Source organism: Triturus cristatus, chromosome 1_1, assembly GCF_964204655.1.
Source record: "Triturus cristatus chromosome 1_1, aTriCri1.1, whole genome shotgun sequence".
Taxonomy (NCBI): domain Eukaryota; kingdom Metazoa; phylum Chordata; class Amphibia; order Caudata; family Salamandridae; genus Triturus; species Triturus cristatus.
Genome location: NC_140579.1, coordinates 106,934,694 through 106,949,315, shown reverse-complemented (window position 1 = coordinate 106,949,315; position 14,622 = coordinate 106,934,694). Strand labels below are relative to the sequence as shown.

At 50.5% G+C, this 14,622-nt stretch overlaps 1 long non-coding RNA gene across 1 annotated transcript in view; it reads right to left on the bottom strand.

The window, feature by feature from the left end:
• Positions 1 to 10,916, bottom strand: part of LOC146869666 (uncharacterized) — a 42,306-nt gene extending 31,390 nt beyond the window's left edge. The window contains exon 1 of the long non-coding RNA XR_014962864.1: positions 10,564 to 10,916. This is a non-coding gene — a long non-coding RNA (uncharacterized LOC146869666). The remainder of the gene's footprint in view (positions 1 to 10,563) is intronic.
• Positions 10,917 to 14,622: the final 3,706 nt, after the last annotated feature.

Genomic DNA, 14,622 nt, shown 5'->3' with positions numbered 1-14,622 from the left:
GCCACAACCAAGGTGATATCCTGGAGGGTTTGCAGCTTACTGGGCGGTTTTAGACACATCCTGTGGAATTGCACAAGCAGAGGCGGCTGCACCATTAGAGCGGAAGAGCTCCGCCACCACCAGCAAATAAAACAATAATAAAATGGGTTTTCAACCCGTTTTATTTTAAATCCACTGACCTGCTCCCAGGACTCTTATGAGTCTGGGGTGCGGGTCCAGGGGATGACACTGCTGGTGAGGGAGTGGTGGGCACTCCCTTAACTGTGCATGAGGTGTGAAGTGAAGCTTTCTCCATTCCCAGCTGCAAGCTGGGACTGGAGAGAGCAGGCACAGCCTCCCAGTCTGCCAGGGAGTGCAAGTTGCCGGTGCTCAGACCAATCCTGAAGCTGCCCTCATGCGAGAGCCGCTTCAGGATTGGCCGCAGGGCAGGGTGGGAGCCTGTTCCCAGAATCAGGAAGAGCGCGATGCGACAGGAGACGGCGTCGGCTTCAAGGTACGTTTTTTTTATCATCAATTTGTTTTTTTGTACCCTGATCCCACTCCCCACTTCTTTCCTCTGGCCCAGCCCAGCCCGCTCATCACTTTGGCAGGGGACGGGCCGCCACCGCATTAAACACGTTTAGTCTGAAATCCTGGCTGCCACGAAGACTATGCGGGTTATTTTGCCGCCTCAGACATTGCTTTTATGCTGCTCTGTCTCCGCAGGCCGTTCTTGGCACCCCAAGCAAAGGTTGGCCACCTCTCAACTTGGAAATGTTTGAGGTTGATAAAAAACCACGTCAGCTTATCATTTGAAGAAGAGGGTTTCTCCACCTGTAATACGCTTGGCATCAGGGACCCTGAACGCTAATGCTTAAGATCGACTGTCAAGCGCACTGTCCAACCGCTATAAAGATTGAATTTTGTTGTTGGGTAATTCGAAATTGGATGAGGGAGGGGGAACCGAACCCTTTTTTGTGGCAATTCCGACTGACTCCACCATATTTCCTCAGGACGGTGCGGTCTAGTTGTTTGACGCTGGCCACTACTAAAAGGGACACCTGCGCGACCGTGCAGCAGGCGCACACAGCGGGCACGTTGCTGGCACGCCTAAGGCAAGCCCGTCTGCGCCCGTCAGCGTCCCGGAGGGGGCCGGGGCCGGTTATGCTGAAGGTTCTCCTCCAAGCTATCAAATATGGCAGAGATAGCCTTTTGGACATCAGTATGAGCACGGTGTGTAGACCTCACCTTGACATGCAAGGGGAATAATGTCACCCTGGGGTGTAAAAACTGCGACTGGGTAGCTTGCCCCCTCCACGGGGATCGCACTGCAAATTCTGATACTAGTTCACTTAATACTCTACCGGATAAAACAGGCAACTCCTTGAGGGCTTTCTTACTGAACGCTCGCTCTATAAAAAAACATGAACTTGAAATCTATGATCTGTTAGCTGACTCCTCACCTGATATATTGTTCCTTACAGAGATATGGCTAACTGATGCCTCCAACCCCACTATCGCGAACGCGTTACCCCAGGATTACCAGATTATGAGGAAAGATCGCCCTATGGGGAGAGGCAGAGGTTTGGCCTTAATATTCAGGAGTTCCCTTCGTTGTGTGCCTTTACCAAACACGGAGATAGAGGGGGCCGAGAGTTTGGGTTTTCTCCTGACTATCTCGGCCCATCAATCTATTGCGGGAGTAGTTATCTACCTCCCTCCGGGACCAGCGGGAAATTGTTTGGAGTCCATCAGCCACGCTATATCTCCTATAGCGGCCAAATACGGTCACATTCTGGTCCTAGGTGATTTTAATAACCACATGGATAAGCCATCGGATCATAACTCCGTGAGGTTACGTGAATCCCTCGATATTTTCAACCTGACTCCGTACGTTTGTGTTCCCACACATGACAAAGAACACACATTGGATCAGGTCTTTTCATCCAAACAGATTCAAATTGACTTCCCTCTCGCTCTAACCTGGTCTGACCATTATTTGGTCGGTTTGAAAATCCTTAGAGAGCCCGTAAGGTCCCGATCGCTGGGCAACACCAGTGTCAGCTATAATTTCAGGCCCTTTCATTTGATCACGCCCGAGGCAATACAGTGCGCAATGAGTCGCCTCCCGATCCCCTTAAGCGGAAACCTAGAACAGGATGTGAAGTCCCTAGAAAGCTGGCTACAACTCCAGGCTTTGGAATGTGCCCCCGCTTCTTTGAGGGTTGCTAAACCCACCCGAGATTTTGCCCCTTAGTTCACGAAAGCCCTAAGGGATAGTAAAAGGGCGTGTAAACATCTGGAAAGAGAGTGGCGGAGAAATTATAGACCCACTGATACATATATCTACAAATTAGCGCTGAAAGATCATTATAGACCTGACCTGACTCTGGTCGATGACGGTCGCTCCACCCGCCGCGCAGCTCTCCTTGAGGGTGCCCGGTGTCCCTGCCTGCCGTTCTGTCCGCTACCTGTGCTTGCTGCTCCTCTGGTTCCTGCTCCTGTTCACCTTCGCCGTCTCCTCGCCCTTCTCTGCCCGCTACCTGTGCCTGCCGCTTCCCTAGTTCCCGCTCTTGTTCACCTTCGCTGTCTTCTTGCCCTTCTCTGCCCGCTACCTGTGCTTGCCGCTTCGCCACCTTTTGCCGTCTTCCCACCCTCCCCGCTCCCTGCCGCTGCTCCCCTGCGGCCCCGCCCCCCCTCTTGCCTTCTCTACCGGATCCCCTCCCCTCCCCGCGCCACCCCGCTCCCGCCTCCCAGCTGCTCCTCCCCCCCCCCGGATACTTAAGGATTGATAGCGCGACGGGGAGCTGTGACCTGACCTGACTCGGGTCGGTGACGGTCGCTCCACTCGCCGCGCAGCTCTCCTTGAGGATGCCCGGTGTCCCTGCCTGCCGTTTCTGTCCACTACCTGTGCTTGCTGCTCCTCTGGTTCCTGCTCCTGTTCACCTTCGCCGTCTCCTCGCCCTTCTCTGCCCGCTACCTGTGCCTGCCGCTTCCCTAGTTCCCGCTCTTGTTCACCTTCGCCGTCTTCTCGCCCTTCTCTGCCCGCTACCTGTGCTTGCCGCTTCGCCACCTTTCGCAGTCTTCCCGCCCTCCCCGCTCCCTGCCGCTGCTCCCCTGCAGCCCCGCGACCCCTCTTGCCTTCTCTACCCGATCCCCTCCCCTCCCTGCGCCACCCCGCTCCCGCCTCCCAGCTGCTCCTCCCTCCCACTCAGCCCCCCCTACGCCATTTATGGCGGAGTCCACGCGTACGCGCAGCATTCACGCGCAGCGGGCGCGCCGATTGTGCGCCAAAGGCAAGCCCGTCTGCGCCCGTCCGCGCCTGGACCGCGCCCAGCGCCAGGACCCCTGGTCCCCGCAGATGCCATCCCACCCGCCGGACTTACGACGCAGCCATCCTCAACGCACTCAACACCGGCCGGACCCCCGGCTGCCACCGAGCCACCCCAGGACGCACCCACGGACCCTTCACCTGCCAATCCTGCAAGTTCTCCTGCATCCGGACCTGCACCGCGTCCGCCAAGACGAGCACCAGCAGCAACCACCTGAAGTGCATCCTGCTCAACACCCGCTCCATCCACCGACACGCCGTGGAACTCTGGAACCTCCTCGACACCACATCTCCAGACGTCGCCTTCCTCACGGAAACATGGATGAACGCCTCCTCAGCGCCCGACATCGCCATCGCTATCCCAGACGAATACAAGATCACCCGGAAGGACCGAGTCAACCAGACAGGAGGAGGCATCGCCATCGTCCACAAGAACACCATCCGCATCACGACCAACTCCGACAACACCCTCACAGCGGCAGAACACGTGCACTTCCAGATACACACCGACCACAAGACCACCCTCAGAGGCACCCTCATCTACAGACCCCCGGGACCACGCACACAATTCAGCGAAGACATCGCCGATTTCATCAGCCCGCACGCCCTCCCCTCCGTTGACTACATCCTCCTCGGGGACCTCAACTTCCACCTGGAGAACAAAAATGACCGCAACACCACCACCCTGATGGACAACCTCGCCAACCTCGGACTCAAGCAACTGGGGACCACCCCCACCCACTACGCCGGCCACACGCTTGACCCCGTCTTCTCCTCCAGCAAGGACGTCTCCTTCAGCCACGCTACCGGACTCCACTGGACGGATCACAGCTGCGTCCACTTCAGCTTCAGAAGGACCACGATCCACCACTGCCCACAACAGGTCCCCCGTAGAAGCTGGAACAAGATCACAGCCGACCAGCTCGCCACATCCCTGAACCAGAACCCTCCAGCCAGCTCAACGAACCCCGACCAAGCCGCCAACAACCTCACGAGGTGGATCAGCAACTGTGCAGACGACCTCGCCCCACTGAAGACCCCCCCCCCCGCCGGACCCGGCACCAAGAAAGCGTCCTGGTTTACCGACGAACTCAAGAGCTCCAAGTAGAACTGCCGAGCCCTCGAGAGAGCCTGGCGCAGAGACCCTACTACAGACAACATGACTACCCTCAAGCTCGCCACTCAAACACCACCAGCTGATACACACCACCAAGAAAACCGCATTCAAGGAACGACTAGACAACAACGCCCACAACTGCAAGGAACTCTTCAACTTCGTCAAAGAGCTCTCGAACCCCAGCGCCGAAGACAACGACATCACCCCCTCGCAAGACCTCTGCAACTCACTCGCCTCGTTCTTCCACAGCAAGATCGCAGACATACACAACAGTTTCAGCATACAGCCAACACCCCCTACGACCGCACCAACACCCCCTACCACCACCATCCGAGCCTGGACCCCGGTCAACACCGAAGACACCATCCGCACGATGAACTCCATCCACTCCGGATCACCAGCCGACCCCTGCCCTCACCACGTCTTCAACAAGGCCGACGCCATCATCGCACGCCACCTGCGGGACATCATCAACGCCTCCTTCAACACCGCCACCTTCCCCGAGAGCTGGAAGCACGCCGAACTCAGCGCCCTACTGAAGAAACCATCAGCGGACCCCACCGAACTCAAAAACTACCGGCCCATCTCGCTCCTTCCTTTTCCTGCCAAAGTCATCGAGAAGACCGTCAACAGACAGCTGGCCGCCTTCCTTGAGACGAATGGATCCCTCGACCACTCACAGTCTGGCTTCCGGGCCAACCACAGCACCGAGACCGCCCTCATCGCAGCCACCAACGACATCAGATCCCTGCTCGACAACGGAGAAACAGCGGCCCTCATCCTCCTGGACCTCTCCGCGGCATTCGACACGGTCTGCCACCGCACCCTAGTACAACGCCTCAGCAACATCGGAATCCAAGAGAAGGCACTGGAGTGGATCATCTCCTTCCTCGCCGGAAGAACCCAGAGAGTCCGCCTCCCTCCGTTCAGATCCGAGGCCACCGAAGTCATCTGCGGCGTACCCCAAGGGTCATCCCTCAGCCCCACGCTGTTCAACATCTACATGAGCCCCCTTGCGACCATCACACGCCAACACAACCTCAACATCATCTCCTACGTCGACGACACCCAGCTGATCCTCTCCCTCACCAACGACCCCGCCACCGCCAGAACTAACCTACACGAAGGGATGAAAGACGTAGCCGAGTGGATGATGAACAGCCGCCTGAAACTGAACTCAGATAAGACGGAAGTCCTCATCCTGGGATCCTCACCCTCCGCCTGGGACGACTCCTGGTGGCCCCCTGCCCTGGGCAGCGCACCCAAGCCCACAGACCACGCACGCAACCTGGGCTTCATCCTGGACTCCTCCCTCTCCATGACCAGACAAGTCAATGCCGTCTCCTCGTCATGCTTCAACATCCTCCGCATGCTACGTAAGATCTTCCGGTGGATCCCCACCGAAACCAGGAAGACGGTCACCCAGGCCCTCGTCACCAGCCGACTGGACTACGGCAACACCCTCTACGCCGGAACGACAGCCAAACTCCAGAAGAGACTCCAGCGCATCGAGAACGCCTCAGCACGCCTCATCCTGGATATCCCCCGACACAGCCACATCTCCGAACACCTGAGAAACCTGCACTGGCTCCTCGTCAGCAAGAGAATCACGTTCCGACTCCTCACCCACGCACACAAAGCGCTCCACAACCAAGGCCCAAGATACCTCAACGACCGTCTGACCTTCTACACACCCACCAGCCAGCTACGATCGACCAGCCACGCCCTCGCCGCCGTTCCCCGCATCCGAAGAGTCACAACGGGAGGAAGATCCTTCTCCTACCTGGCTGCCAAGACGTGGAACTCCCTCCCCATCCACCTCCGCCTGACCCAAGACCACCTCTCCTTCAGGAAGCAACTCAAGACCTGGCTGTTCGAGCAGTAGCGGACCCCCTCCCCCAGCGCCGTGAGACCCTACGGGTGAGTAGCGCGCTATACAAATGCTTTGATTGCTTGATTGATTGATATAGGAAAGTATGCGAGGGAAAGAAACTTTTTCTCGCAACAAAAATTGATCTGGCGGACAACAAAAGCAAAGCACTTTTTAACATTTAAAAAGTTTCTCTTCCCCTACGTCAATTACTCTTCCATTCTCTCCCACTCGCAACTGGACCAGCCGCATGGCTTGTTTTTTCTACGAAAAAATTAAAAACATTCAGGACTCCTTTGTAGCTCAGCCGATAGACCCGGAGGTTGCTGATGGACCCCCCGTTGATGTGTGTCCCCGCACTGATGCCTCCTTTACGGCGTTCCCTGTGATCACTTTGTAGCGGTCTCTAGCACTTGTGAAAGCTCTGAAATCCGGCTCGCCATCTGACCCATGTCCAGCTAAAGTGCTCTCCTGAATAGCAGAAGTGATCAACCCTGTAGTGAACCCGACCTTGAACGCCGGCTTGCGGGAGGGGCTTGTGCCACTAACGTGGAAACATGTTAAGATTCTCCCACTGCTTAAAAAACCTACAGCTGATTCCGAGGTCGCCAGTAACTATAGGCCCATATCACTTCTGCCTTTTTTCTCCAAGGTTTTGGAGAAGTATGTCAATGAAGTTACAACGGATTATGTGGAGACTAATCATTTGTTGCACTCTAGCCAGTTGGGTTTCAGAGCTAATTTTAGCACCGAAACAGCCCTGTTAGAAGTTGCGGAGACAATCAGAGCTACGCTGGATAGAGGAGGTAATGCGGTTTTGGTATTACTGGACCTCTCCGCGGCCTTCGATACCGTGCCCCATAATAGACTACTGCAAAGACTTAGGGAGAGCGGTATTGGTGGCACGGTGTTGCGATGGTTCACATCTTTCCTTGCCAACCGCTCCCAAACAATTTGGTCTCCTCCGTTTGCAGCCGTGATTCCACCCATGAATGTGGGGATCCCACAGGGCTCAATACTGAGCCCAACTTCATTTATTTCGTATATGGCCTCCCACGCCGTATATGGCCCCCCCACGCCTTTCTCGCTGAGAAATATGGAGCTAAAATAGTGTCATATGCTGATGACACTCAGCTGTTGTTTAGGTGCGAGAAGGACGTTGAATTCAACGGCAACTTAATCAATACTTGCCTCTCTGAAGTCTTCTCTTGGTTGAGACGCAACCAACTTAAGTGTAACTCTGAGAAGTCAGATCATTTTCTTTGGTCCACGACAGTCTGAAGCTTGGCATTCTTGGTGGCCTCAGGACATGCCCCCCCCCCTTCCCCTCGTCCTCTGTCACCATTGTGAAAAATTTAGGGGTCAAATTGGATGCAGTCCTCTTGAAGAATCCCCAAGTCCAAGCGGTGGTGGGGGTTTGTTTCGGGATGCTGAGAATGCTGCAGAACTTTCTCCCTCTGCTCTCAGTTCCCTACAAGAAAACAGTGGTCCAGGCCCTGGTGGTGTCCAGATTGGACTATGTTAATTCCCTGTATATGGGCCTTCCTGAGTATCTCCTGGGCCGTATGCAGGTGATCCAGAATATGGCAGCGAGGGCCATTTTTCTGTCAGGGCCTTGGACTCATTCTACCCAGCTTCTGTCCTCGCTTCACTGGCTTCCGGTGTGGAAAAGAATATGTTTTAAAGCCTTGGTCCTGGTTTTTAAAGCATTTCACAAGATTGGAGCTCCCCACCTTAGGGAAAGATTTCAACCTTACATCTTGCAGCGCACCCTGAGATCTTCCTCTCAGCTTCTGATCTCAGCCCCGAAGGTCTTGCTCTCCCAGGTAGGTAGTAGAACTTTCCAGGCAGTGGCCTCCCGGCTATGGAACAGTCTGCCCTTTTCTCTCAGACAGATTCCGGATCTACTTACCTTTAGGAGGAGTCTAAAAATATGCTCTTTCAGCTATGAGCTTTGGCGTAGTGGAATGCATTGTCTGATGTTATGGTGTCTCTGTTTGCTCAGCGCCGGGACACTCCTGGGAGTAGCCGTGCGCTTTATAAATATTTGATAACATAACATAAAGTACATGGAGCCGATGTCTGTCCTATCTCTCGCAAGGACTCCTAACCATTTCATTTTTGTCAATAACACAAACTTTGAATTAATTCACCGAGTAGGTATTGGTTAGGCTATTTAACGGTGGGGGCGGGGTTGCCAAATTGGAATGAATGCATAATTTGGTACTCGGTGCTTTGCCTTACTTCTCCATAGGTGGATTTTATGTTTTTTTTCTCCTATGTTTTTTTCATTTCGATATGTTTGTTGTGGTGGGGAAGGGAAGGGGAGTTTAAAGTACTCTGCAAAGTAGTCCCAGGAGGCCATTATTTTTCGATATTGTACTACACATAGCAATGTAAATACTTTTAGCTTTCCTGCAGTCAATGTTCCTTTTGCAAATTAACATTTTTGTAAAATTCAATAAAAATAATACATATGAAAAAAAAGGACAGACATTGCTGTAACTGTAGTAGTGTACATTAATGCTCACTAGTGTTCAGTCAAGATGTACTTTGTTCTAAGAAGTAATGTATGCTATATCTGAATGGGAGTTTTTTGTTATATTGGAATCAAGCCATTACTCTTGAAGATTATGAAGCTTGGAATGCCGTTTCGTCTATACAGTTCGGCATTTAAAGACCTTTAGGAAACATTTTCCCCACATTTTTTAGAAAAAAGTAAGACTTTTGTAGTGGAATAGCTGAAGAGCCATTTATTGTCTCGGATTTATTAGACTCCGAAGAGAGGTTATGAAACAGTTTTTAAGCAGAATGATGAGAAAAAGGTAGGGGTCCCAGAATGCAATTTCTCCATACAATTTCCATAGCGCTACATTCAAAATGGCTGAACAGAATTGCAACAAATGTGGCCGAAGGCTAGCTCTTTACACAGAAAGCGTGCTTTTTGCCCTTTTGTGTGAATCCATTCAACAGGTTTATAAAAAAAAGAAATGAAGGTTCAAAATGTATAAATATCTGGATGGCTGGGTCCCAGGGAGTCCTGAGGACACACAACTTCGAATAATAGGGAGATCTGGTTGGCTGAGGGGGCTCTTTTTTTTGCCCATCAGCTGCCTTGCTCCCAGGAGCTTGCACTCTGATTGGCTGGCTGCAACATAAAGAGAAATGTATTGCCTGACATTACAGGACATAGGGACTTGGTCTCTGTCTCCTGAAAATTAAAAAAGAAATAAGAATAAGGAGGCCAGTGTAGGGGCACCCTGCCTGGACCTTGTGGGCCAGACCCAAAAGAAAATAATTGAGTTGCTGCGATCATGCAATATACATGCAACTCAATACTAACTAATCTCGAGCCTATCTGTGCATCCCACCAATCATTTCCAAGAACTCGCATAGTCTTCACTAATGACCATATTGACTCCTAGCAATTTAATTTACTGCAAATAAAAACTGGAGTACATACATGTGATCTCCATGAGAGTTTGTACCTGCCCCGCCCCGTCTACCTCCAGGGAAGCCGGTATCTGCCCCTCTCTAGCAGAATCGTATTTTATGTAGTTATTTATTTATACTAATCTCAATAGACAACCAACCATCACCACAGAATTAACCACTAACCTTGGGTTCCAAAGTGACATGCTACTCGCTTTAAAGCGCTTCCACGCATAGTAAGGGGTAGTAAGTGCTATAAGAATGCCATTACAAAACAGTACAATACAATGATTCCCTAGAGCAGGACAGAATCAGAATTCCCTGAAAGTAGACTTCAGGGAGGGACAGATGAAAACTGACCACAAAGAGGATTCAACAAGGCTCCTCTAGAGAAGGAGCAGATGGGGACTTCATTGAAAAGTGAAAAGAGTGTCCGATAGGGACAGAAGTTATGCGACTCAACAAGACGAGTGAGAGATGATCGCTTATCCCAGGGATGGAAGCTTGGCCGAAGATGAGACATTTCCATAAAGGATGTTTAAGAATGGCGCTGTAAAGATGAGACATTTTAAAATGCATGAGGGCTCACCCGCAGCGTGGGCGCTGCCCTACTGGCAGAGGGAGTTGCAAGAGGGGTCTTGTTCTCTAAAGACAGGAAGTTACCGATATAGTAAGAAGTGTGCGCCAGGCAGAGGGAAGGCTGAAAGAGAGATAAGAAAAAGAAATGACTCGGAGTGAAGGAGAAGGCGCTCTGTCCCACCCCTGAAGCTAAAAAGCTTCCTGGTGCAAGCAGGTTCAATGGGACTGTTCACCCCTGTTCCGCTCCAGCCTTACCTCAGTCTATGGTCACATCAGTCCTCTTTGGTGCCACTCTTCTTCTTGCCCTTCACCTGCTTCTTCTCCGTCTTGTCCTTCATCGGGCCTGCACTAGCCTGATCTTTATCCTTCCTGGGAATCAGGCTGTGTGACACCAGGGCTGAGCTCAAGTAGACCAGCATGCCCGTGTAGCCGCCAATGAGGAGGCAGAGCGGCTGGACCACCACAAAGAGGCAGGCCACATTCAGCGATGCCCTGGAGTCCAGGATCAGCTCATCGTCCTGGCATCCCCGGGACACCTTGAAGAAGTAGTAGAGAGCCACCGCCGGGTAGAAGGCCTGCTCCGCCATGCTGCGGCTCCTGTACTGAGACGGCTTGGGCTTGGAGTAATCATTAACCAGGCCTCTCAAAGTCCAAAGTATCCGCGGCTGCCTAGAGTGATGGAGGCTAAAGTCTGTAAGCAGCAGTGCAACCTGGACCATCGATCGAAGACGCACTAAACTTTAAAGTGTGTATATACAAAATCACAAGTACTTCAGGAAAACCTCTCGAGTTGGGTTTGCAGCGTATGGTCAACAGTGCATGGAAGATTCCACAAAGTGTGTCTATGAGAGTAAATCAGAAACACCACAAGTTTCAATGGCGGTCTTTTACAGCGGCCTTAGCATCCTGGACGCTCTAAAGGAGGTGCCTGCCCGGATATAAAGCCTGTATCAACATATGTCACTTAAAAAGCTAGAAAGCTTCCGCATATCCTGCAAAGCAGAACTACTACCAGTAAAGCTCGATTGTGTGTGTGTGTTAAAGCAGCACTGATGCCCCCGGAGGTATGAGATCTGTAAAGATGTGAAGTCTGTGCACCCAGGCCAGGCGCTGCATTTGAAGCACTGGGGTCTCCTTGTGCGGAAATGGCACCCGACTTAGGCTGGGCACGCACTAACTAGCAGTAGGAAGCCAGCAAATTCATGCGGGGGGCCGGGCCCGGGGCCTGGCTCCGAGTGCCAAACGCTCCTCTATGCTGTCTTTTTAAAATCTAGAATTAAGAGGTGTCATGCTAGTGGTACACACTATCGGTCGTACTTATTGCACTCCGCAGGTCTTTAAGGACGAGGTCCTCTTCACCATTCATCGAAGGTCAACTAACCTCTCGTTATATTTATTTATTTATAAAGTTTTAAATAGCGCGCACATGATCCCTTTACTCTTGTATCTTTCTTCTCCGTGATCTCGCCCTACACCTCGCGAGACTAACGAAACTGCCTCTGGTACCTGTGCACGTGCTACCGGCTGAATTTCAAATCACAAATCCTGAAACTAAAAATTGGTGATTTCTTGACCGCATTTGTTTCACTTTAGTACATTAGATTGTGGCAAAGGTATTATATAACAACAGCATTTCTTCTCCAATGCCCTGACAAAACCGTCTTACCTAAACCAAGAGATGTCAGTCCGCCATGTGTGCTGTTTATATGGTTAATGCTTTTGTTTGTGGAGTAAAACGATTGTCAATTAAACCATGTTTAAGTGAGATGTTTATACAGTGCACCCCCTGGAGTGAATTTCGTCTAGGTAGGGTTCAGATTTGACTTTACATCAATATGAGGCACAGAGAACTGAAGAAGTTTACATAGGATCACACAATTCGTTGAAGTGGAGTATCTGGGATTTAAATTAGGGGTGTGTGGCAAATGTTGCCCCGCCGGCAGAGTTCACAGACTTTTGCCACTTTGCGCTCCGCTTCGAGTGCAGAATTTGACAAAAAACTCTGCCTAACGCTGGCAGCATAAAGTGGCTCGGCTCTCCCCAAAGCTGTCTGCATCCTTTAATGGAAAGCTACTCTCTCCTATGCCCTGGCACAACGAATTTGTAGTAGATCGTTGCTAGTGACACTGAACGGATCCAACCCTTTAAAGGGAACTAAATGCTAATTGCTTGGCTGGCCAACACTGAGGTGAGACTCTTGCCGATGTATGGCTCCACGGAAGCAGCAGCGGAGTTGAGTCGGTATAGTTCAGAGCACGCCCAGTGACGGGAGGTAGATACTGATAGGGACTTGCAATAGTCAAGCATTTGCCAGGAACGTTGTTCGCTCTACGGAACAACATAGGAAGTGTTCCTCAAGTCAATCCTAAGTCTTGGAACAGTCTCGGAAGTCCAACTGCCAATGAGCAACAAGAGCTCTCTTAGCCAACCCCAAGGCTAAAGCTGTCACAACCAGCCAAATCGCAGGATGACTTCACCTTGGGATTACAAATGTTGGGCTCTGCCGGGTTCATTGTGCTGGGAATGGGAGCCCGCCCCTCTTGGAGGCGCATGGACAGCTCTCAGGCTGCTTGAGACGCCAGTGCCTCTTCCACAATGGAAATGATCAGGTGGAAGTCGCCCTTCCAGATGCTGTAGACGTTGCAAGGAAACCAAGGTAAGTATGAGGATTTTGTTTGTATTTTTCCTCATATTGTGGGGCTGTCTGAACAGTTTTTGGTAAATGTAAATCCAGCATATGGTAAAAATAGATCAGTTTGACGAAGGATCAATGGTCTTCATATTTAACACAAAGCACCACCACGGCTGACCACTGGTTCTGCACCTCAATCTTAGTGTATACAAAAATTGCAAATCCTGTGCACAATTCTTCCAAAAGTCCGCCGCAGAAGGACTTCACTGATTAACAGATGGAAAAACTTGTTTAACGAAAGAGGAAGGTGCACCAGTAAGAAGTCCAAATATGATAGGAAGTCCTTAAAGTTTCTTTAATTCTTGTATGTATTCTTAAAAACAGACATCAGCCAACGCGTTTCGTTCTAAGAGGCAAGAACTTCTTCAGGGCTCTACTTTGACGATGTGGGATACCTGCGATTATCAATCTGGTTCCGCACGATCAATAGATCAGATATTATCACACGGTTCAGTATAGAATTCAACGATGTGAATTCAAACAAGTAATAAAGATGTCTTTCACAGCACTAAATCATTTGGAAGTTCAATGGAAAGATATAAATAAGACCGTCGGTATGGGATACAAATATATCCTTCTAGTCAAGACGCCAAGTGGCATTTATCTTTGTAGTATGTGAACATTCCAACGCGCTTTTCCAAATACGAAAAGCGGAAAGAGAGTAACGGGGTCAGACAGCTGTCTGACCCCGTTACTCTCTTTCCGCTTTTCGTATTTGGAAAAGCGCGTTGGAATGTTCACATACTACAAAGATAAATGCCACTTGGCGTCTTGACTAGAAGGATATATTTGTATCCCATACCGACGGTCTTATTTATATCTTTCCATTGAACTTCCAAATGATTTAGTGCTGTGAAAGACATCTTTATTACTTGTTTGAATTCACATCGTTGAATTCTATACTGAACCGTGTGATAATATCTGATCTATTGATCGTGCGGAACCAGATTGATAATCGCAGGTATCCCACATCGTCAAAGTAGAGCCCTGAAGAAGTTCTTGCCTCTTAGAACGAAACGCGTTGGCTGATGTCTGTTTTTAAGAATACATACAAGAATTAAAGAAACTTTAAGGACTTCCTATCATATTTGGACTTCTTACTGGTGCACCTTCCTCTTTCGTTAAAAAAATGGTCTTCATATGGTAACAAAAAAGTTAGGTAGTGAAGTTCCGAGAACTGCAGTATCGAGAGCAGTAATCAAAAGGGAGTGTTTCTGCGAAGGTTCAGATAATGTTGGTGGATGCAGCAGTTCAGTGGCTGCTGAGGAGGGGCGCCATCAAAAGAGTCCAAAAGGATTGAGAATGTTTGTGAAAACATTTTATAATGAAACAGTAGGAAAATGGTTGGTGCCCATTGATGCATTTTTCGGTTGTCAATTGGTTTGTGGAATGCATGCATTTCAAGATGGAGGGCATCCATCTATTAAGAAATATTCTGCAGGAGGGAGATTGGCTGCTAGAGCAAGACTCAAAGATGCTTATTCCATGGTTCTGATGGCGAAAGAAAGTCAGATGTTTCTCCAGTTCAGTTGCACATGAGTCCTCTATTAGTTAGCATGCCTCACATTTGGATTAGCCTTTGTTCCTTGGTGTTTCACCAAGCTGTTGAGACTGGTGGCAGC